We start from the raw sequence: 24,375 nt of genomic DNA on the forward strand, positions 1-24,375 counted from the left end.
ATTAACTGACATATATATGTGGGTTTATGTCAGGGCTCTCTATTCTGTTCCATTGATCTATATGTATATTTTCATGCCAGTACCATACTGTTTTGATGACTATAACTCTGAAGTATAGTTTTAAATCAGGGAGCATGATACCTCCAACTTTGTTCTTCTTTCTCAAGATTACTTTGGTTTTTTGGGATCTTTTGTGTTTCTACATAAACTTTAGGACTCTTTGTTCTAGCTCTATGAAAAATGCCAGTGGAATTTTGATTGGGATTGCATTGAATCTGTATATTTCTTTGGGTAGTATGGACATTCTAATAATATTAATTCTTCCAGTCTATGAGCATGGAATGTCTTTCCATTTATTTGTGTCATCTTCCATTTCTTTAATCAATGTCTCATGGTTTTTAGAGTACAGGTCTTTCATCTTGATTAACTTTATTCCTAGGTGTTTTATTCTTTTTGATGCAATTGTAAATGGGATTATAGCCTTGATTTTTCTTTCTGATAGCTCATTATAAGCATATAGAAAAATTACTCTTTCTGTGTATTAATTTTGTATCTTGTGATATTATTGAATTTATTTATTCTAACAATTTTGAAGTGAAGTCCTTATGGTTTTCTATATATAATATTATGCCATGACAATTTTACTTTTTCTTTTCCAATTTCCAATTTTTCTTTTCCAATGACTTGTATTTCCTTTTCTTGCCTAATTGCTGTGGCTAGGACTTTCAATACTATGTTAAATGAAAGTGGTGAGAGTGGACGTCCTTGTGTTGTTACTGATTTTAGAGGGAAAGACTTCAACTTTTCACTGTTGAGTATGATGTTAGCTGTGGGTTTGTCACATCTGGCCTTTCTTATGTTGAGGTATGTTGCTTCTATATTTACCTTGATGAGAGTTTTTATCGTAAATGGATGTTAAATTTTGTCAAATGCTTTTTCTGCATGTATTGAAGTGATCATATTATTTTTAGTCTTTATTTTGTTAATGTGGTATATCATGTTGATTGATTTGCAGATGTTGAACCAAGATTCTTGCTTCCCTGGAATAGATCCCACTAGATCATAGTGTATGATACTTTTACTATATTGTTGAATTTGTTTCACTAATATTTTGTTGAGGATTTTTGCATCTGTGTTCATTAAGGATATTGGCCTATAATTTTCTTCTGTGCGGTGTCTGTCTGGGTTCAGTATCAGGGTAATGCTGGCCTTATAAAATGAGTTTCAAAGTGTTCCTCCCTCTTCAATTTTTTGCAATAACTTGAGAAAGATAGGTGTTAGCTCTTCTTGAAAACTTGGTAGAACTTGCCTGTGATGCTCTCTGGTCCTGGACTTTTCTTTTTGGAGAGTTTAAAAATTAAAATAGGTTCAATTTTGTTACATATAATCAATCTATTCAGATTTTCTGTTTCTTTGTGATTCAGTGTTAGAAGGTATTTTTTAGGAAGTTATCCCTTTCTTCTATGTTTTCTAATTTTTTAGCATACATTATTCATAATATTCATAGTCTCTTAAGATTCTTTGTATTTCTGTGGGTAACTTCTTCCTTTCATTTCTGATCTTATTTATTTGGGTTCTCTCTCTCTCTCTCTCTCTCTCTCTCTCTCTCTCTCTCTTTATGAGTCTGGCAAGAGGTTTATCAATTTTGGTTATCTTTTTAAAAAGCCAGCTTTTAGATTCATTGATCTTTTCTATTGTTTTTTTTGTTTTGTTTTTGGTTTCTATTTCATTTACTTCCGCTCTTATCTTTATTATTTCCTTCCTTCTACTAACTTTAGGTTTTATTTGTTCTTTTTGTAGTTCCTTTAGGTGCAAGGTTAAATTGTTTATTTGGATTTTTCTTGTTTTTTTGAGGTAGGCCTGTGCCACTTTGAACTTTCTTCTTAGAACTGCCTTTGTCGTGTCCCATAGATTTTGGAAAGTTGTGTTTCCATTTTCATTTGTCTCGAATTATATTTTGATTTCCTCTTTGATTTCTTCATTTACTCGTTGATTGTTTAGTAGCATGTTGTTTGTCCCTGCATGTTTGTGTTTTTTTCAGTTTTCTTCTTATAATTAATTTCTAGTTTTAGCCATTGTGGTCAGAAAAGATGCTTGGTATGATTTTAATCTTGAATTGATTGAGACCTATTTTGTGGCCTAACATGTAGTCTTTAAGTAAAGCTTCCTCAAAATGCATAGATTTCTACAATTAACAGTGACTGCCACTGGAGGATATTCAGTGGAGGTAAATGGCATGACTAGGTGGTCTCTAAGGTTCCTTTTATAGGACTTGCCTGTACTAATTCATTGTCACCCGACAGCTCTTCCTTAAATAGTCAAAGGGTGCAGGGGCTCAAATAAAAGTGAAAGTTACACATCATGTGCCTGATTTTGCTGTTCTTAGGCCCAACTTAGCTCTTTGCCCCAGCTCCCACAGACCTGAAACAGTTTCACTTTCTCTCTGCCTACCCTTCTTGTACAAACCAAGAAAGGATTTCAGGTCATCAAAATCACAGAAATGAACAATTACAGTGGGGCGAATTTGAGAATTTACTCTTTATTGAGCATCTGTTCTCAGCAGAGCACTCTACCATGGGGAATAGGAAAGAAGTAAAGGGGAAGAAAATCTGGCTCTAAAGCCATGACAAGGCAGATGGAGAGATGAGTTATATTCAGACTAAAACTTGTCATTATCGTGGGAGATATATCCAGAAAGGAGACCATCAGTCACGTTAGGGAGGACCAGATGATGGAGGCCTTGCTTCTGGAAACCAAAGCAAAATGTAGGCCCAGCCACCAAGGGCAACCCCAGCTGTGGGAATCTCTTTATCTCTCTTTGTCTGGTCATTAAAGGCAACGTGGCCTCTGACAGGCACCAGTTAAAGATTTCCGCTTATTGGTCCTGGTTTTGCAAGACGGTGACTTTGGAGGAAGATGTAGAAAGGAGACTAAATCTCCAGCTGCCTTGGAGCAAGTTCCCCCAAAACAATCTTGGTACAGCCAGCGGGTTGAGAACCTCTTACAAATCATCTGAAAAGTCTTTTGAACGCCTTGGAAGCAGATACGGAGTAAACATAATGATCATGTTTGTAATATTAATCCAAAAAGGGTAACTTGTCTCAGTTGTGCTGTTCATACTGGCAGCTGTTATTGTTCACAGAACCTATAGCCTCAACAAGAAGTTAGTATATTTATGTCTGTACCGTTTCCTCTAGGAGTCCTGTATATGTGCCTAAGAAAAAAGTCACATTGAGCCAAATACGTAACCTACCTAACAGGCACAGGAAACTCTCAAAGATTTGGAAGAAAACCTTTCCAGAGTTAGGGAGAAAGCAGCAGAATTCCACTGGCAGATCCATCTCCTGGCTTCTGTCGCCTCACAGTGGAGAGCTGGCAGAGCAGTGTGCCTTTTCCCTACCCCCTCTGGGACTATTAGCTGCAATAAGATGTCATGAAGGAATTGAGCATCCTGCCGCGGTTGGTACTAAGTCCAATGAAAGACCACAGGGAGGCTTGACATGAATTCTGAGATAGCTCTGAAGCCAACACTCTGGAACTTTCACTAAGCAAGACCAGGCTGCCTGAACCGACTACCGTTTTCTCAGGCTTTGATCAAGGTTCAAGGCTTTGGGGCATCGGGAGGTTCTAGAAGCCCACTGGGGGGCATCTTATGGGAGCCAGCACAGATCTGGGCTGAATTAGGATTTATGGTATGAAATCAGTTTAAAAACCTAAAGGGATTCTACAGAGACTAAATTGCCCTCTCTCTAGGATCCCCTAAAGCAACTCCAATCCTGTTTTGGGATTCAAAGTCCGAACTAGATTTGTCCTGCAAACCCAAGACTGGCTGACTGGTCAGGGATTACCAGGTTCAGAACTGTCCTTGGGGATGTGGAACTTATCTAGAAACTTCTGATCCACGTGCACTCCTAGAACATTCCCTCGGTGGTCACTAGGCAGTGTTTGCATCTTTACTTGGTCTATACTTACCCCAGACCTTTGACCGTTTAATACTCAGTTGATGATAATGTCAAAATACATTCTTTTTCATGACTTATATTCATCTGTATGTCCTCTGTTACTAGGAATTATTTTCTTCTAATTTTTTTTGAAAATGAACCATTTAAAAATGAACCATTTAAATGAACCATTTAAAAATGAACTTTTTAAAAAACCTCTTTTTAACTTCTAGGAGAAAGTGGATCCTTTTCTGCATTTCTGCATATTCACCCAATGATGTGTAATAAAAATACATTGCGTTTACATATCGGATTTTCTTCCAAAGACTATTCCCAACCATCATCTGCTTGATTTTATAGATATAAATAGACATGTATGTAGATATACGTGAGACCAGATTAATATGCACATATAAATATATAGTTATTAAATATGTGTTTATATACATCTCAACAATGTAGTATTAATATTGTGTATGTGGATGTATATATGTACATCAGTGGGTATATATAAGGGTATTTGCGTGTGTGCATTCTGTGTGTGTGTGTGTGTGTGTGTGTGTGTGTGTGTGTGTGTTACAGGTAATTATAAAACTTAAGCAAAGTATAGTATGGGAACATAAGTGTCAATTTTGTCTAAGACCAAAAAAGGTGTTTGTGACAGCATATGAAAAATTTTTAAAAATATTTATTCATTTTTTAAGAGAGAGAGAGAGAGAGACAGAGCATGAGTGGGGGAGGGGCAGAGAGAGGAGGAGACACAGAATCCGAAGCAGGCTTCAGGCTCTGAGCTGTGGGCACGACCCCGATGCAGGGCTCGAACTCATGGACTGCGAGATCATGACCTGAGCTGAAGTCGGATGCTTAACTGACTGAGCCACCCAGGCGGCCCGCATATGGAAAATTTTCAGTGATGAATTTAAAACTGCTGGCTTGTTCCATTACTATTTTAAGCTACATCTGAGGAAATGGACTGCTGTCTGTGTGTGCTCCCTGGGACAAATGCTTCTCTGAGATCCACGTCTCCCCCTGGACCTTGGGGTTATTTTTAACCATCCCAGAGTATGGATCTCTGGGCTGTTTGAGAGAAGCAGCTATTTTTCACTTCCCAAAGCCTTCTGCACTCTGTCCTTCTGGTAAAAGGCGGCTGATGACATATCAGGGGCAGATGCCTGGGAGCCCCGGCAGCTAGAGGGCCTCCTTGCTGGGGGTCTCTGCAGACTGAATAGAGGAGCAGAGGGGAAAAGAGCAGAGCCTGACCGCGGCCCCCACCTTTCAGTGCAGCCAGGCATCCCCACCCCCCCCCCCCACCTCGGGGCCTGGGCATGGAGGCATGGGGAGGGTGGGAGGGTGGTGCTGCGGTCTAGCTTGGGTGGTGGTTTGGAGCATTTGACACCAACATTGGTGTTCTCTACCGGACAAAATTACTTCCTCTACTGGTCAGTCATAAGTAGCAATCGTTCTTCTCTCTATTAAAAATAATATATTTTAATTTCAAAGATACCCAACTGTAGTAAACTCTTTGGGTTCTGAACTAAAATGTGCATGTATCGGACAAAAATATTGCTTCTGCACTTTTTCACTCTTCCACGTTTTAAGCACAAAGAAAACTTCCGCGTGGTCGTATAAAATAATGAAATTGAAGGGACGCGAGTTCTGGCTTTTCGTCTTCACAGTCATTGTCCTGTCGTCGTTTATTTTGAGTCTGTTGTTGAAACACAGCCGCATGCCGTGTTGCAGGGCTGGAGACAAAAACTGGCCCAAAGCGAGCTTGAGCGAGGCCGTGCTGTTACCAGTTTATCGTCAGAATGGCTGCGTGTTGATGAGTCCGTGTAAGTCGGAATAACTGGGGATCCTCCAAATTAACTTCCATAGAGAATACAGTGATTGTGGAAGGATAAGTAATTCAAGTGTGCTCATGTGCAGCTCACCTGAGTTAGTAAAAGTCACCAACACCGGTGGCAGCTGTTTATAGCCTATCGTACAAAAAGATTTTTTGCAGAGGTGCATAATGCGGATTGTTGGTGTGTGTTGATGTGGAAAGCAGATTGACTTACAGTTTGTTTTCTTTAAAAAAATTTTTTTTAACGTTTATTTATTTTTGAGAGACAGAGAGAAACCGAGCATGAATGGGGGAGGGTCAGAGACAGAGGGAGACACAGAATCCGAGGCAGGCTCCAGGCTCTGAGCCGTCAGCACAGAGCCCGACGCGGGCGGGGCTCGAACTCACGGACCGCGAGATCATGACCCGAGGCAAAGTCGGATGCTTAACTGACTGAGCCACCCAGGAGCCCCCAGTTTGTTTTCCTTATCAACATTTTTGTTCCTGCCAGTGACACATCCCATTATTACCAGCACCTGGCTGTTGTGCCCCAGCCTCTTCATAATGCAAAGAAAAGGGCTTCTGAACTTAGAAGATTTGGCCTTGGGTGTTGGCCTATGACCTTGAGAAACTGGCCAATATTGTTGTGGTTCACTTTGCTTGTCTATACAATGAAAAGAACAGGTGCGCCTGGGCGGCTTGGTCGGTTGAGCGTCCGACTTCGGCTCAGGTCATGATCTCGCGGTCCGTGAGTTCGAGCCCCGCGTCAGGCTCTGTGCCGACAGCTCGGAGCCTGGAGCCTGCCTCGGATTCTGGGTCTCCCTCTCTCTCTGCCCCTCCCCCGCTCACACTCAGTCTCTCTCACTATCTCTCAAAAATAAACATTTCATAAATAAATAAATAAATAAATAAATAAATAAATAACATTAAAATAACAGCACTTCTCTATGTGACCTCGCATAGCCGTCGTGAAGATTCCATACACGTGGAGCCTGTGATATCTGTACACAAATGCCAGTTTGCACAACTAGCCCCTGGAGTTGTGGTTTGCCGTGGAAGAATCTGGCCGTGAGGCTCCCCCTACCTCTTTTCTCTCCCCATCACTGGACCCTGCTTCCTGGTCTGCTTCCTAAACACAGTGCTGTCATTTCTGCAGGTTCTGGCTCTGACCCTTGGCTTCTCTCTCCCCAGTGCTGCTTTTTCCCCCCCTCATCTCTGCTGAGCTCATACTTTCTGTTTCTACTGTTAATTAGCCCAACAACAGTTCCCAAACCCACCCTCTCCAGTGCCAGGCCAACATTTCCGACAAATCCTCTTCTCCGTAATATTCTCCTCCCAATTTCCCACTTTTGCAACCTCTGCCCTGTGTTTCAGTGATCCGAACATAGGCCTCAGGCATGGGCCCCAAAGATGACTCTCATCCTCCCCTACATCTAAACAGAAATGAGCCAGAGGGGGCGGAGGGGATGGGCGTGGGGGTTTCGGGGCCAGGGGACTCTGGATTCAGATCCTGGCTGTGCCGTGTACTAATTTCTTGATGCTCTCTAAATCCTGGAGTCCTTAAGTGCGTTTTGACCCACCCGAAATACAAACTCACAGAGCCAGTGATTTATTATTTGCATAATGTTCTTTCTCTCTCAGGGGCTTGGAATATTTTTAATTATAATAATTGTGGTAAAATACACACACCATTAAGCTTATCATCTTTAAGTGTGCAGTTGTGGTAATGAGTACACCCACATTGTGGTGCGATCATCACCACCATCCATTCTGCAGAACTGGAAACAGTGATTCCCGATTTCCCCCTCCCCTCTAGCTCCTGGCAACCACCGTTCTACTTCCTGTCTCTGATTGTGACTCCTCTAGGTACCTATATAAAAGTAGCATCTTATAATATTTATCCTTTTGTGTCTGGCTTATTTCATTTAGCACAATGCCCTACGTTGTCACACGAATCAGAATTCCCAAACTTTTTAAAGCTGAATAAAATTCCAGTGTGTCTGTGTGTGTGTGTGTGTGTGTGTGTGTGTGTGTGTGTGATCTTTTGTTTATCCGTTCATCCCATCAGTGGACAGTTGGGTTGATTCCACCTCTTGGCTATTGCAAATAACACTATGAACGTGAGCATACAAATATCTCTTTGAGACCCTGCTTTCGATTCTTTGGGTCTATACCCAGAAGTGGGGTTGCTGGATCATACGGTAATTTTGCGTTCAACTTTTTGAGGCACCACCCTCCCACTTTCCATAGCCATTGTCCTATTTTACATTTTCACCCACAGTGAACAAGGGTTCCAGTTTCTCCCCATTCTCATCACCACTTGTATTCTGGGGTTTGATACGCATTTTTTTTTAAGATGAAGAATTATCTAGGTTTTATCCAGTGTTTCTCTAAACTTATAGGAGGATCACCTCCCCAGAACCATCTGGAACACTTGTAAAAATGCACATTCCTCGTCCCCTCCACCGAGTAGGGCCTCTGAATGTGACTTCTGAGGCCAAGTGCTGTGTGCACCTGTCACCTTTATTCACAGGAACGCCTCTGGCAGGTGAGGTCTTGGCCAGCTGACAAGCTCTTGAGGAGAGATTTAGAGGGAGAGCACCCTCCAGCCCCCTGAAAACCACAGCATGCAGGAGAACTCCATCGGGATCGTCTCATCGCCGGGATTCCAGTGACAGCACAAGTGGAAGAATGATAACCATTCATATTGGGTTTTTTTTTTTCCAGTTTTCAGGCTTTTCAATGGTAATCCACTAAAAAAAAAATCACATTAAGGTCTGGAAACAGGACATTTTTAGCTAAGGAAATGCTCTTGATCAAAAAGCAGATTTTGACTGGTGATGCTCGACGAAGTACCTATTATCAGCTTCCTACAGATCTCCTCAGAGCCATTCTCAGGCATTAGGGAAGCAATCTTCACAAGGGCCACTTCCCTGGCTGTAATGCCTACTGTGATATGAGTCATGCCTTTTGTCTTGTGCCTGGAATTTGGGGATGTTTACGAAAAGTTGTTGTAAATACGAGTCATAATTCCTCTTTTCACAAGATTCTTTATTTCACAAAAATGAGTGGCTCATCACGTACAAACGTCATATCACTTCCAGCCCTATTGTCACCTGCAAGTAGTCTCTCAGTTTTACTAGGGATTATTTAAAGGCTTTCGAGAACAGTATGTCATGGAAATCCACCAGGCAACACAGTTTCTGGGTCGCCACCGAGAATGTTGAAATACACATGTGCATCGACCAGACCAACTTCGTCTCTTGAGGGCAGAAAATGGAGCCTTGCTTTGGGAAGCAAATGGCAAAGACAGACAAAACACCTTTTTAAATGCAGGCTTCTTGAGTTTGAGCACAGCATCTATTTTCTTGCTTCATTTAAAGTCCCAAAGCAGGTGGAGATGTAACGGACACGCTCCGCATGCCCACATTTTCCTTAGCACGCTAAAACCTTATTTTCAATTTAAACTGTGCTGGCACCGAGCATTAATGTTTTAAAGTGAAGCCTGGCAGTTCATAACTTTTTTAAAAATGGAGAATGGGCCACTTGAGCTTTCTTTCCCGGTGGTGTCTCTCAGCATTCAGACATGGATACGAGACCAGACCAGATGGGTATAACAGTGAAGCAGGACATAGTCCAGACTGCCCAGCTAGTCTGAGGCAAAACAAACAATGCAATTAAAAAAAAAAAAAAAAGACAACATTCCATTGAATCCCTGTAGATAGAAATACGTGTTATGTAAACTGTCACTTATGCTTGTTTGTACTTGGCAAATGCTGGTGGAGGGAGAGAATAAAGTTCCAAATAAGATGGCCAGATGTGTGCGCCTACTGGGAGAAGTAAGCACGCTGTTTATGGAGGCAAATATTTAAAGGGAAAAATTAGACTATTCGTTTCTACGGGGGCATACTGAGGTGAAGTTGTCTACAGTTAAGGGCAGTTCTGTTCATGCTGTTCTACTCACGCAAATACAACTATACTTTTAATTTGAGTACAGTTGATGCACAACGTTACATTGGTTTCAGCTGTACAACATAGCGATTGAACAACTGTATACATTATGCGGTGCTTGCATACGTAGCTAGCATCCGTCACCATGTAACGTTATTACAATATCAGTAACTATATTCCCTATGCTGTGCCTTGATCCTTGTGACTTATTCACTCCATAAGTGGAAGCCTGTACCCCCCGCCCCCTTCACCGGTTTTGCCCATCCCGGTCTCCCTCTGGCAACCATCCATTTGTTCTCTGTATTCATGGGTCTGATTCTGCTTTTTGTTTGCTTATTTATACACTTGTTTTGTTTTTAAGACTCCGCATATAAGTGAATTCCCATGGTATTTGCCTTTCACGGGTTTTTAAAGGCTCTGAGGCAGGAGAATCCTTAACTGAGTGTTCGGGGTTAATTTGACCATTTGACAACCAGATGGGAAAGAAGGCAGGCTGGGGAAAGTCGGCCCCTCCTCTTTCTTGTGTTCCACCGAGAACAGTAAGTAGCAAAGGCTTCTTTCAGGAATGGTTTAAAACTCTGGAGAACAAAGCTTCTCAAACTTCAAAGCGCCTACGTCTCATCTGGGGACTGTTAAAATGCAGATTGTGGTTTAGGGTGTCCGGGCGGAGCCTGAGGCTCTATTTCGAAGAAGGTCAGAGGTGATGCTGACAGTGCAGGTCTGAGGAGCACGGGAGTGGTGAGAGATTAGAGCGAGGAGAGAAGCAAACATTCGCTCCTGGCCGCAGAGCAGAGAGCCCTGAGCCACAGGAAGTCGGCCCGAGCTAATCACCTTACCCTTTCAGCCGTCAGCCTGTTTGGCATTGTCATCAGTCAGACTGAATCCTCGTTTTGAGGTCTAAAAGTGTGCTTTATCCTTTCTCTGGGGTTATAGAAGGCAAAAGAGATTGGCATAGATAGTGCGTAACTCAAGAGTCTCGTCGGAGACAACCGTGTTCCCAGTTGACAGAAATCCAGGCCCGACGGACGACCTCCTCCTTTCGGGGATGGACGGCGTCACGAGTTTGTCCCTCTCGTGACGAGCTCTCATTTTTCTCCCCATCTTCCTGGGCCTGCCGGGTGTTTAATTTCACAAAAAGTGCTAGTTAAACTTTATCAGGAGTGAAAGTTCGTTTTGCCCCAGCGTTCTGGCACAGAGAACACCAGGGCTGCGGGAAATTCAGTGAGTCAAAGATGGACGCCAAAGTCATTAAGCCCTCGTTAGCCAAATGCTAACTTCTGCCAGGGCTGAGTTTTTGCCTTTCACCTGATTATCTTCATTAAGGACCACGTTTTATTATTATTATTATTATTATTATTATTATTATTATTATTATTATCATTGCTATTATTATTAAGAATCATGTTTTATTAAGTGTCACAGGGTTGTTTGCAAAATAGATTCAAGTTTCTCCTCAGCCTGAAGTCCCCCTCGGCCACTCCCTCTGAGACCTCAGGGCCCACAAACTTCCGGCACCCCCAGGATTCAGTTGCAAGTTCTTCAACCTAGAGCTGCACAGTATGTTTCCGTTGTCCTTGTCTCTCTCTCTCTCTCTCTCTTCATTGGCGACTACCAGTCTGTTCTGTGTAGGCACCAACCCACTGAACCTATCACAGGCCTTTAGTCTGAGGTCTCAAAGTTCAAGGGGACCCTTTTTGGTAGTCACGAGGTGCTGATTCTGACCTGGACCTGGTGGTCATGTGGGCTGGACCTAAATAAACAGTCCAGTCCTCTCCCTTTCTGGGCCCGTGGTAAGTTGGTTATCTCTTTTAAAGTTAGGCACATCGCGTGACCTGTGCTGGCCAATGAAACGTGGGTGGCGGTTGTATGCCACTCCCAGGAGGCGACATTAAGAGTTTGTGCACAATTCTGTTCCCATTCTCCTAGTATCACGGAAGCATTTCCCTGGAGGGATCCTCCAGCAACCCAGCAGGCTGGGCCCCTGGATGGTTACACTAAGAAGAACACCCCCATCACCACATCCTATAATCCATACTGCACATGTAGTATGAGCTACAAATAGACCTTTGCTGTGCTAAGCCATTGAGGGGTGTGTGTGTGTGTGTGTGTGTGTGTGTGTCTGTTTGTCTGTCTGTGTGTATTTGGGAGGGGGGAACGTGACTGCTCCACTAGCCTAACCCATTCTATCCTGATTGATCCACTGGCGTTCGGCTGATAGTGTAATACATCACCCACAAGTGCACAACTGTAGCAAAGCAGCTTCTGGGGATGGTCTTCATTTTCTGTTGTAAGATAGGAGGTGGGAAGGAGGGTCCGGTTCCTTCAAGTTGAAGGAAACCGTTCTCACAACCGCCACCCAGAATCACCGGCTCCGATCGCTGGCACCAACAGCTGGCTCCCAGTTCAGCCAAGAGCCGAGATGACTTGTAAGGACTTCATGAATATTCGTTTCTCAAAAAAATTAGCTTTCACTGTCTGCAATGCACTCCTGTTCATTCTTCCAACACCTCTCTCAAGGTCACATCTGTAATGGATGCAGCTGTTGGGGGACAGACACATGTAGTAAATCATAGGGTCAGATACACTCTTCTCTCGAAGGAAGATGAAGTCAAGTGCCCTGGAGTAAATTTCTTTTTTTTTTTTTTCTTTTGTGGTGGGAGGAATTAGGTATTACCACCTGATTATTTTACTGTTTCTATTCCACTCAGTAATTAATTTGGGGGCCCTGGTCGGCACAGAAGCTCAGGTCCTGCTTTGCTTCTCTCTCACCAATGGCCTGGTGCTTCTTTGACTTCGTGACCGCCTCCCCCCACCCCCCCCCCCCCGCCCCGAATCTTTCACACGTCACTTGGGCTGGCATTACCAGTAGCTGATAATGCAAAACCTTGTCATCTTGTGGGCATTCCCTGCCACGTTGTTCTTCAGTCCTTCCTGAGTTTGAAATGAATGTGAACGAAGAAAGCATTCTTGCTGTGCTGTCAGTCGCTGGCTTATTTCTACGGGGTGCAATTCCGAAACGCAATTCTTTGAACGCAATTTCTTTTTCTACACGAGGGGTCGTGTTAGGAAGTGATTACGATTTGGGCTTCTGAGCTCAGATTGCCCGGGTCTCAATTCCACTGTGGCCCTCAACCAGCTGGGTGGCCTTGGGCAGCTTACTGGGCCTCTCTGTGCCCTAGTGCCCCATCTGTAATATGGGATTACAACCTTGCAGCTTTCATTGGCTAGTGTTGTGAGCATTAAATGAGTTAACACCTTAAGAGTGCTTCTTAGCAAGTGCTTACAAGCGCCAGCACCCCCAACGGCCCGGAAAGGAGGTAACGTGGCCCAGCTGAGTGCAGGCCGTGGTGGAGACCACCTCTGTGGTCTTAGACAAGGTAGTGACCTCTCTGTGCTTCAGTTTTCTCAACTGTCAAGTGCGGCTATCGTAGGACCGACCGTAGGGGCACCTGGGTGGCTCAGTTGGTTAAGTGTCTGACTCTTGACTTCAGCTCAGGCCATGCTCTCATGGTTCATGAGTTCGAGCCCTGCATCAGGACTCTGTGAGCACACAGAGCCTGCTGGGGGTTTTTTCTCCCTCTCTCTCTCTGCCCCTCTCCCGCTTGCTTGCTCTCTCTCTCTCTCTCTCTCTCTCTCAGAAGAAATAAAAATTACACATAAAAAAAAAGTAGTACCTACCATAGAGCACTTTTGTGAGACTAAAATGAAACAGTACAGGTAAAGGTCCTTGCCAATGGTTCTGGGACATCCAAAATGCTCCATAAATACTAGTTAGTTCACTACTATGATTGTTATTTTTAAAAATTCTTTCTAATTCTCAGCATTAAAAACAAATTTGCCACCTCCTTCCCAAACATTCTACGCTTCCCTCTTCTTTTGGCGGCATTTATTTAATAGCCTGAGAAGATTGAATTCCTGGTATTGCCTAGTTTTTCTTTGATGGGGTAGTTTCTTTGATCCAGGGGGTGCAGTGTTTATGCTGGCTGTCAACGGGGCAACGCCCAGGAATTATTTTTTAGAATGATCTAATGTAGTTTCCAGAAATTCTCCAAAAGACAAACATTTTTCGGGGCAAAATACATTTGAGGCGGCCATTGGTCCTTTCACACACCTTATAACCCATCTCGCAGATGCTAACATTTTCCTGCACGCCCTGACCCTCTGCCAGAAGTCGCAGGGCTCTGACATCTAAGACGAGAATTGTTTGGGTTAATTCAGTACATTTTTGGTTGTTGTTGTTCCGAGGTATATTTTACACTGGAAGTTTAAAAAAATTATCTTGTATCTTGTATTTAGACTACAGTGGCTTGTTTTTCTATCCTATGTATTTATAAAGGTCTGTTTCCTACTTTATTTTACAGTTATCAAAAGAACATTGCAAGGTTTCTTTTGTGAAACCTCCAAATGTTTCCGAATTTGGCAGGCATTATTAACCATTCCTTCACACCTCTGAGAAACTCCACCTTTGTCTCACTTCTTCTATGGAAAAGGTCTCTAAAAATATCTACAGGTATGGAAATAAAATTATTAGGAGGAAAATAGCATCTTTTTTTTTTAATCTCTTAACTATCACAAACATAAAATCACATTTCTTGGTTTAAGGGGAGTACTAATTTTACTTCTCTCAAAATACTAGCGCTAAGTCTATTCAGGAAGAATGCTGAATCTCAGGTATATTCAGAAACCAACACTCCTACGTGGGAAGGCGTTTACTCTGTTCTCACTTTCAGGGAAGAGCTGAGCCATTGCCTGGCTGCACCCATTTGCCTAGAGTTTAGAAGAGAGCCCCGTGCTGGCAAAAGATCAGCATGGACCCTCTGGCCACGGGCGACCTCGCTAGTGACTGGACAGGGCCCCTTTGCAATACCAGCAACGTATTCAAAGCTTCGGACAAATATAAAAATCACGAAGAAAGCCTGATGGTTTCCCGGCGAGACATTGCCTCTGTTGCAGGCCTGGCAGGATTCGTCAGAAGGGGGCCGGGGAAGAGAAGGTACCAGACAAGCTGGGTTTATTGGGATCGGAATAGGCGGGGCATGCTGGGGACTCAAGGGGAACGGATATCTATCTAAGGAGCATACGGGGAAAATATGGAGAAAGAGAGACATCCGAGTGATCTACATCCAGGGGAAGGGTGGAACCCCTTAAATGCCATGGGAAGTCCGCTTTAGCTGAACACGAGGGGAAGGAGGAGGTAATCTTAAAAAGGAAGCATAGTGTATATATAGTTGCAGCTAGCGTATTTTAACTGAGTAATTTGGTGTTTGGGAAGATGGAAACACTGTGCCTGGAAAGGAAGCCACATCTCTTTGCAACCGCGTTGGAGCTGTACCCCACCCCCCACCCCCCTTGCCCAGCCTGCTGCCCACAGGGGCCTGCCCAGAGGGTTGCTGTTCCAGCACGCTTCCACCAGGGGGCACTGTGGTCCACGCAAAACCACTCTACTCTGGCCACGGTCCTTCCGGTGCAGCTCTGAACTAGATGGAATCGTGTGAGAATGGCTTGACTTCAAGGGCTGGGGCCACAGTGCTCAGTGGCTTAACTGGAAGTCCTCTCCCGTGCCCCCAGGAGGCGTCTCCTGCAGTGTGTGCAGGGCCCAGCTGTGCTTTTTCCGCGGGAGAGCGGAGCCCAGTGGTGAAACACGCATGGGCATGAGTAAATACCCTTGGCCACCTGCCTCATTCCTGCCATCTGCTTCTTGGTCTCCAAATGGCTGGCCTGCACTCCCTCCTCTCCCCATGCCCTTTCTTCAAAGTCGCCCCTCCCCTTCCTTTGCGCTGATAACATCTAGTGGGTCAAATTCTATTTTAGCTTTTTACTGACTGGCTGACCCTCCTTGCTGCGACAGGGAGAAGTTATTTATTTTTTCTCCGGAAACCTCAACATCTAGGTGGGAAAGGACTGGTTTCCTGGAAGAGTGCTTCTAGAAAGACCACCCCCCTAGGAAATGTCACAAACTTTTTTATCTAGGTACTTCCTGCTTCCTCAGTTTAAAGTACTCCTTCCCCTGGCCATAGCCTTGTAAAAGAACTTCAAAGGCTCTGGCCTTCCAGGTTTAGGCTCATAGGCTTTTTTTCTTTGAACTCTTCGTGGTTTACTAGGAATCGGGCATTTAGTTACCCTACAGATTGGTCTGTGGTTATTAAGGGAACGTGATCGTTAAATTCTGTGCAACCAGCTCTTGTTAATGCGTTTGCATGTATCCGACCACACATACACCTTCTATTGTTCTTGGGGCTGGGGGCCTCCTGGGAGGACACACACCTCGTTCAGATGTCACCATGAGGTGAAAGCTATGCAGTGCATGATGCTGTCACTTTTAAGTGTAAATATTTAGGTTTATTTATTTAAACTTGCAAAAACGCTTCACCTTCGCGTGCAAACTTATCATTAGTTCTGTTTCTCCACGGCGCAGCTTAAGTGCTCTGTGCAGTTACTCTCCCAGAGAGGTGCAGAGGATAAGGGCGTGTAAGAGTGTTAAGATCAGGGAGTTATTTCTTAGACACAGATGTTGTTTTCTTTCTTTTTAAAAACAAAACAGAACAAAACTCTCTTTTCTAAAACGAATCCATGTTCTTGGAAGGAACATGTAAAGGAGTTATCCATCATTTAAACCTCCTTATAAATTAGTCTATTAGAGATAGGAAAGATCTTAAGGAGACGCAAGGCAGCTGAGCCACATGAACTTGGGCAAATGCACGTGACCTCGGGCCTCAGGGTATCGTTTTCCTTGTGGGAAGTGGGAAGGAGAAACTATTTCAGCCGGTAGTATGAAGATCAAAATCCAAAGGAGATGGGAAACAAATGAACTCTACTGGAATTAAAAAACTTAACATTTTTTTTTTAAATCCAAAGGAGATGGTTAATGAGACTGTGCTTTATAAAACTCACATGCATGGAACTGTTACGGTCTTGACGGAGGCAGAGGAAAAGAGGCTGCAGGAGAGGAGGATGAAGGTGGGCTGAGGGGTGGGGCAAATGTCTGGATGGGTGAGCACCCCCGCTGTCAAGAAAGGTGGGAAAAGAACTGAGGAGACCCCGAGGCAGACTAGCTTACTTCACAACTCTGCACCGTATATGGGTCTGAGGGGTCAAGTCAGGGGCGGTGAGAGGTGATGTTTCCCAGTGAAAACAAGCGTGGGACTTCGTGTCAGAAGAACGGACACTGCCAGATGATAACCTTGAAGGCTTGGGGGGAGGTTTCTCAAGCTCTGTATCCCTTAGTTTCTGATCTGTTAATGATGGGTGATGATGAGTGTTACTTATGGTCAGCATGACATGGGAATCATGGAAAAACCGACTTTATAAATTCTAAAGGACTATGGTTATGATATTGTGGAACACTGACCAATGGTTAAGCAGCTCACTCTCTGAAATGAGGCAGTAGCATCCAATCTTACTAATAGCCATTGTATTCTTCACAACCATATACTTCTGACACAAAAAATGCCCGTTTCACTTGAGGATGTCCCCAGCGGAGCAGCAAAAGTTAAATTTATTAAACATCAGCCCTTGACCACCTGTCTTTTTAATATTCCCTGTGATGAAACAGAAGTACATTTAAAGCCTTTCTACTGTGCGCTGAAGTGTGATGGTGAAGTGCTTCAATTGTTTGAGATATGAGCTCAACCAGCTACTTTTTTTCCTTGGGGGACACCAGTGTTATTTGAAGAACGCTTAACAGTCTAATTGAATACCAGAATAGTTCATATTCTTTTTTTTCTTTGAGAGAGACAGAGACAGAGGCAGAGACAGAGAGAAGGGGAGGGACAGAGGGAGAGAGGAAGAGAATCTTAAGTAGGCTCCGTGCTGAGCATGGGCTTGATTCCACAGCCCTGGGATCATGACATGATCCGAAATTAAGACTCAGATGCTCAACCAACTGAGCCACCCAGGCGCCCCAGAATATTTCATATGCTTGAAAAGGGATAGTGAGGCTTTCATCTCAAAGCAAACAACGGACAGTATTTGTAGTGTGAATAGTGCTGCAGTGAATATATTTTTTCAAAATCTTATTTTCAATTTTTTTGGAGGTATACCCAGAAATGGAATGCTGGATCACATGGTAATTCTGTTTTTAATTTCTTGAGGAGCCACTATACTATTTTACATCATGGTCGCACCATTTTGCATTCCTGCCAGCATGAACAAGTGTTCCAGTGTCTTCACATTCTTGGCCAACACTTATTTTCCATTTATTTTTTTGATAGTGACCATCCTAATGGATGTGAGGTGGTATCTCATTGTGGTTTTGATTTGCATTTTCCTGATGATGAGGTGATGTTGACTACTTTTTCATATGCTTGTCGGCCATTTGTATATTATCTTTGGAGAAATGTCTACTCAAGTCCTTTGCACATTTTAAAATTTGGTCTCTTGTTTTTATGTTGTTGAATTGTGGGAGTTCTTTTATGTGTTCTGGTTGGTAACCCCTTGTCAGATACATGGTTTGCAAATATTTTCTCCCATTCAACAAGTTGTCTTTTCACTCTGTTGATTGTTGATTGCTGCTCTTGACACACAGAAGCTTTAAGGTTTGATGTAGTTCCATTTACCTTTGTTTTTGTTTTTGGGTTTTTTTTTTTTTTTTTTTTTTGCTTTTATTGCTCATGCTTTTGGTTTCATATCCAAGTCCAATGTCATGAGGCTTTTTAAATTTGTTTTCTTTACCCTATGTTTTCTTCTGGGAGTTTTTTGGTTTCAGATTTTATATTTAGTTCCTTAATCAATCTTGAGTTAATTTTTGTGGATGATATAAGCTAAAGATCCAGCTTTATTTATTTTAATTTTTTGGCATGTGAGTGTCCAATTTTCTCAACCTCATTTGTTGAAGAAACTATCCTTTCTGCATTGTTGAAGATCAGATATATGGGCTTATTTCTGGGCTCTCTATTCTATTCTATTAGTCTATATGTCTGTCTTTATGTCAACTCCATACTATTTTGATTAATGTATCTTTGTAATATTTTGAAATCAGGAAGTATGAGTCCTCCTGCTTTTTTTTTTTTTTTTACCCTCAAGATTGTTTTTGTTATTTGGGATCCTTTGAGATTCCATATGAATTTTAGGAATTTTTTTCCTATTTCTGCAAAAAAAAAACATTTAGATTTTGATAAGGATTGCATTGAACTGTAGATTGCTTTGGGTAGTACAGACATTTTAACAATATTAAGTTATCTAATCCAGGAACATAGAATGTATTTCCATTAATTCATGTCTTTTTAAATTTCTTCCAGTATTGTTTTCACTTTTTAGTGTACGAGTCTTTTATGTTCTTGTTTAAATTTACTCATACATGTTTTATTCTTTTTGATGCTATTGTAAATGGGATTGTTTTCTTAATTTCTGTTTGAGTTGTTCATTAGTGTATACAAATGTATAGAAATGTTAGTGTATAGAAATCCAAGGAATTTTTGCATGTTGATTTTGTATCCTGCAACTTTGCTGAATCTGTTTATTAGTTTTTTTTAAATGTTTATTTATTTTTGAGAGACACAGAGAGAGTCAGAGCATGAGAGGGGGAGGGCCAGAGAGAGAGGGAGACACAGAATCCGAAGCAGGCTCCAGGCTTTGAGCTGTCAGCACAGAGACCGATGCAGGGCTCGAACTCACGAGCCATGAGATCATGAGCTGAGCCAAAGTCAGATGCTTAACTGACTGAGCCACACAGGTGCCCCTGTTTATTACTTTTAACAGGTGTGTTGTGGGTTTCCTATATTAAGGTCATATTATTTGCAAACACAGATGATTTTACTTTTTCCTTTCTAACTTGGATGATTTTTACTTCTTTTTCTTGTCTAATTGCTTTGGCAGGGACATCTAGTATTGTGTTGAATAGAAGCAGCAAGAATGAGCATCTTTGCCTCGTTCATGATCTTAGAGAGAAAGCTTTTAGTTTTTTTGCCAGTGAGTATGACATTACCTGTGGGATTTCCATATATGGAACGGAATTATGTGGGGGTTATTCATTATGTGGAGGTAATTTCCTCTCTTCAGAGTTTGTTGAGTGTTTTTATCATGATAGGCTGTTGGATTTTGTCATATGCTTTTTCTGTATTAGTTGAGATGTTTGTGTGGTTTTTATTCTTCATTCTGATAATGTGGTGTGTTACAGTGATTGATTTTACCATCTTTGCATTCCAGGAATAAATCCCACTTGGTCATGGTATATTATCTTTTAAATGTGTGTTGAATTTGTTTTGCTAGTATTTTGTTGAAGATTTTTGCATCAATATTCATCATAGATACTGATCTGTAGTTTCCTTATTGTAGTATCTTTGTTGGATCTTGTTATGGTAATGCTGGCCTCGTAAAATTAGTTTGGAAATATTCTCTCCTTTTTATTTATTTTTTTTTGAGAAGGACTGGTGTTAATTTTTCTTTAAATGTTTGATGGAATCCTCTAGTGAAGCCATCTGGCCCTGGGCCAATGTGATTTTAGAGATTTTTTTTTAAAGTTTATTTTATTTTGAGACAGAGAGAGAGAGAGCAGGGGAGGGGCAGAGAGAGGGGGAGATAGAGATTCCCAAGCACGCTCCACACTGTCAGCACAGAGAGGTCTCAATCCAAGACCCTGGGATCATGACCTGAGCCGAAATCAAGAGTCAATCACTCAACTAACTAAGCCACCAGGTGCCCCCCAGTGTGATTTTTTAAATTATTTAATAAATATGTCTACATTTGAAGGATCTCTATTACTAGTGAACCCAAAATTTCCAACTGACCAATGCATGATATTATAAAATCATGCCTGAGTAAAAGTGCCATTCAAAGTGTAAGACAGACTAATGGATTTTAATGTAACAGTATGAAAATTTCACTGAGTAGTTTCAAACTCTACAATGTAACTAATCCTTTGTCATGTTTTGCTGTAGTGTCAAAGAAAATGTCAATAACTGTCTGAAAAGATGATCAAAATACTCATCACTTTATTACTACATATTTGTATGAGTCTGGATTTTCTTCATATACCTCAACCAAAACTAAATATCACAACAGATTGTGACAACAAAAAATTGTGATGAAGAAGGCATCTTTGTGCTCTTTGAGGAGTTGGTCTAAATGACCTCTAAAAAGTCTTCCATTTCAGTCCCTAAATTCTAAGATCTCAACTTTTTTAAAGCGAGATATTTTAAAGTCTTGCCTAAAAAAAGTTGCCAAATAGAAACCAACAACTTGTTCTCATCCTTCTGTAAAACAACATGGCTGTCTGTGTGTGTGTGCGTACCCATTCGTTCTTTGTCCTGTTAATCTTATTACTAGGAATATGGTCTGCAGAAAAAGATTCTAAGGAATAATAAAATACAAAAAGGCAATTTATGCAAATATGTCTATCATAGCACAATTCATGGTGGTAAAAACTTGAAGCAGCCTAATTAACCGATGCATAGCAAGGAGGGCACCTGTTGGGATGAGCACTGGGTGTTTTGTGGAAACCAATTTGACAATAAATTTCATATTAAAAAAAATAACCAATGCATAGCAAATGTTAACCAAACAATGGTACATCGACATAATAAAACTCTCTGTGATGACTTATGTTGCAAGTATATAGATTACAGTCAGTAAAAAATGAGTCCCTGCCTAGTTTATAGTATAAACCATTGATTATAGCTCTATAAAAATTCAGGTTTCAATATCGACCAGAAATAGAAATATTTTAGTTGAGTATGTTGTTTTCCTATAAAATGGTTGTATGCACGTTGATATTTATAAATGATAGACAATCGCTGCAAGAATATTCAGGTCTGGATACCAGAAGGCCAGTTCTGGACACAGACAGGCCAGGATGAGCCATTTTAATGGTGGTGGAAACCTCTTTGGGTACTCCCATCCCCTCTCTGGCCTCCCATCTTCTCGTAGTCTAGTCAGGAGAAGAGGGAAGTGGGTAGGGCAGGGCAGTTGTGGGGGTACCCTAGGCAAAAGAATTTACTGGGGGTCTGTGAGGAGCACCAGCCGAAGTTGGAGTACCAGCTGGGGATGCCTGGTTGACTTGGCAATATGTCATACCTCATCTGGTCTCCTTGGTTATTCCTGGATTGGCAGGGCCTAGGACTTTGCAACCCAGCCCAGTTAGATTTGCCACACATTTATTGAGTGTCTACTGTGTGCCAGGTACTTCACTAGGCCCTCTGGGGCCAAAGGCTGTTCTTCTCAATCTGGAAGAACTTAACCACACTCCAGGTAATCTCCACCAGGCATGAAGTGAATGGGCAGTGATATTTTAGATACTTGACAATAAAACATACTGTTAACCTTACTAGTGAATAGGTTTCATGACTTCGGGGCAGTTGTTGACTAGAACTGCTCATTAGTGGCCTGACATTTACGTGTCAATGGTTCATTCTGTTCCAGAGTACCGTGGACTGTAGGGGTTGAGGAGCCTCGGGAGGAAGGAAAAGAGACCAAAGCAAAACAAAGCAACAACAACACAAACAGGGTAACTTAGTCGTAAATTATATGACTTTTTTTGAAAAAGACGTGAAAGAAAAGAATTCTCCTTCTGAAGATAAATGTGGTGCTTTGTCTCAAAATTGTTATTTCTTCCTGGTAACAAAATAAAGTTAGGGCCAGATGAAACTATCCTCAGGGTCATTTCCAGGAGCCCAAGAATAGATATAAAAGAGTGGAAGCATGTGGGACAAGGAGAGAGGTCTAAATTTGAGGCGTTTTTTTCACTTGTTTGGTTCCTTATTTGTCAAATACTATTTGCCTCACTGGATTACCATGAGGATACATAAAATGGTTCCGTGAACTGTAAAGTAGAACAAAAACGTAAGACGCCGTTTCCTTTATTGTTAGTACAGAATATTCCATAGACTTGGATTTTGCAATAAATGAGAATTATACCTGTCACGTATAATTTTCGATTTGAGTGGCGATTTTCTATAGAAGACTTTCTGGGTCTAGTAATAAGATGCAAAGGTTTAAATTATTGTGTTTTTTTTTCTTTTTAAAAAATATATCTTTTACAAAATTTATCTTTTAAAAAATTTTTAATGTTTACTTATTTTTGAGAGGGAGAGAGTTCAAGCAGGGGAGGGCCAGAGAGAGAGGGAGACAGAGAATCCAAAGCAGGCTCTGCACTGTCAGCACAAAGCCCCACGTGGGGCTCTAACCCATGAACCATGAGATCATGACCTGAGCCAAAGTTGGACGCTCAATAGACTCAGCCACCCAGGTGCCCCTATTATTTTTTTCTTAAATCAGTAACAGAACCACAAAGTTTTCCATGTGGTTTGGTCGTATCATCAGCAAAATTAATACTTGTCCAAAATGTAAATTAATTTTCAGAAGCAAAAAATTACCTCTCCTCTTAGCACACAGTTAATTTCATCTTTGGGGTCAGGGGGAGATCAAGCTAAGTTTATACCCCCATCTCACAACCACTGTTTTTAAATGGTATTTTCCTAAGGACTCTATGCCTATTATTACACAAAATAACTCAAAGCAAGAAAAAAAAATATCTTTCAGTTAGAATTTTGGATTCTCCCCAAAGTGCTGATTAATCCCAAATCATGATATTTGGAGGAAGCAGTTTCAAGTTTTCTGGATGAAAAATAGAACAAACTTGTGAGCAGGTGCCAAATATAATCCTCAGCCCAGTCTGGTTTGCTTTGCCAGACGGCACCGATGGTATTTCCGTTGTGTTTAGTTTGAAATACTAAAGACAGTTGTCAGTTGGAACTCCTCTGTCTCCAGAAAACACTGGACAGACCCCTGAAATACAGGTACAACAGGGAAGGTGAGGACAAAGGAGGTGAGTCTGGGTGGGATAAGTCACTAACACTCCTCTGATGTCCTAGGCATCCTGGGTTGTCCCCTCAGGGCAGCACCAGCTGCGTGGGACCTCCCGGGGGTGTGCTATTGTAAATCACTAGGAGGGGCTGTGATAAAAGCAGGTCAGTGGGGGGCCAGGCCTATCAGAGGCAAACTGACCAGTCAGAGAGTTTTTCCCAGTTCCTGGCATTCAGGGACTCTCCTTACTGGCTCAGACACCCAGGCCTTCTCTGGGGCAATGTCTCTGGTTCTAGAACCCCGAGAACTGCAGCCTGTCGCTCAAAGCTTCTGCTCATGGAGCTGGAGGGACTGATCTGTGTGTGTCAGGCGGGGCGCTCCCAGGCATAAGGAGTCCAGTGCGGAGACCAAGACCATGGCTGATAGTTTCGGGTGGACGCAGCATGTCCACTGTGCCCGGGCTGGGCAGCAGCCTGAAAACCTGGGAACAAGTCCCGGTAGGGGACGTAGAGCCAGATGCAGCTCCTGGACGGGCCCTGAGACAGAGGAGGGAGGGTGGCTTTCTCCTCAAGACTGTTCAGGCAAATTACGTGTCCAGGAGACTGACCCCATCATTCCAGGACGTGTCTCCTCAAGGTGTGTAAAGCAGTGTCCTCAAAGGATAGTTCCCAGAGGTCCTGTCGGATGATGTTCTTGGTAAAAATGTAGACTGAGAGATGTAGAGGTGGGCTGGCGCTCAGCCTTGTGCATTTTAAACCAGGACTCCGAAAGCTTTTTATCACATAAAGATCCCCTCCCCTTGCAGATGGACATCTTAGATGTCAGGACAGGTCGGTGGGGGGCAAATATTTTTGGACGAATCGCTTGTTCGTGTTCCTCAAATTACACGATACTAGTTGTTATTTACCCCATCACACCTTGAGA

At 42.4% G+C, this 24,375-nt stretch overlaps 1 long non-coding RNA gene across 2 annotated transcripts in view; it reads left to right on the forward strand.

Moving 5' to 3' along the window:
• Window positions 1-22,645, forward strand: part of LOC123382549 — a 47,646-nt gene extending 25,001 nt beyond the window's left edge. For both annotated transcript variants that reach the window (XR_006591074.1, XR_006591086.1), the window contains one exon: window positions 22,069-22,645. This is a non-coding gene — a long non-coding RNA (uncharacterized LOC123382549). The remainder of the gene's footprint in view (window positions 1-22,068) is intronic.
• Window positions 22,646-24,375: the final 1,730 nt, after the last annotated feature.

The sequence above is a fragment of the Felis catus genome, chromosome A1 (assembly GCF_018350175.1).
Source record: "Felis catus isolate Fca126 chromosome A1, F.catus_Fca126_mat1.0, whole genome shotgun sequence".
NCBI classification, from domain to species: domain Eukaryota; kingdom Metazoa; phylum Chordata; class Mammalia; order Carnivora; family Felidae; genus Felis; species Felis catus.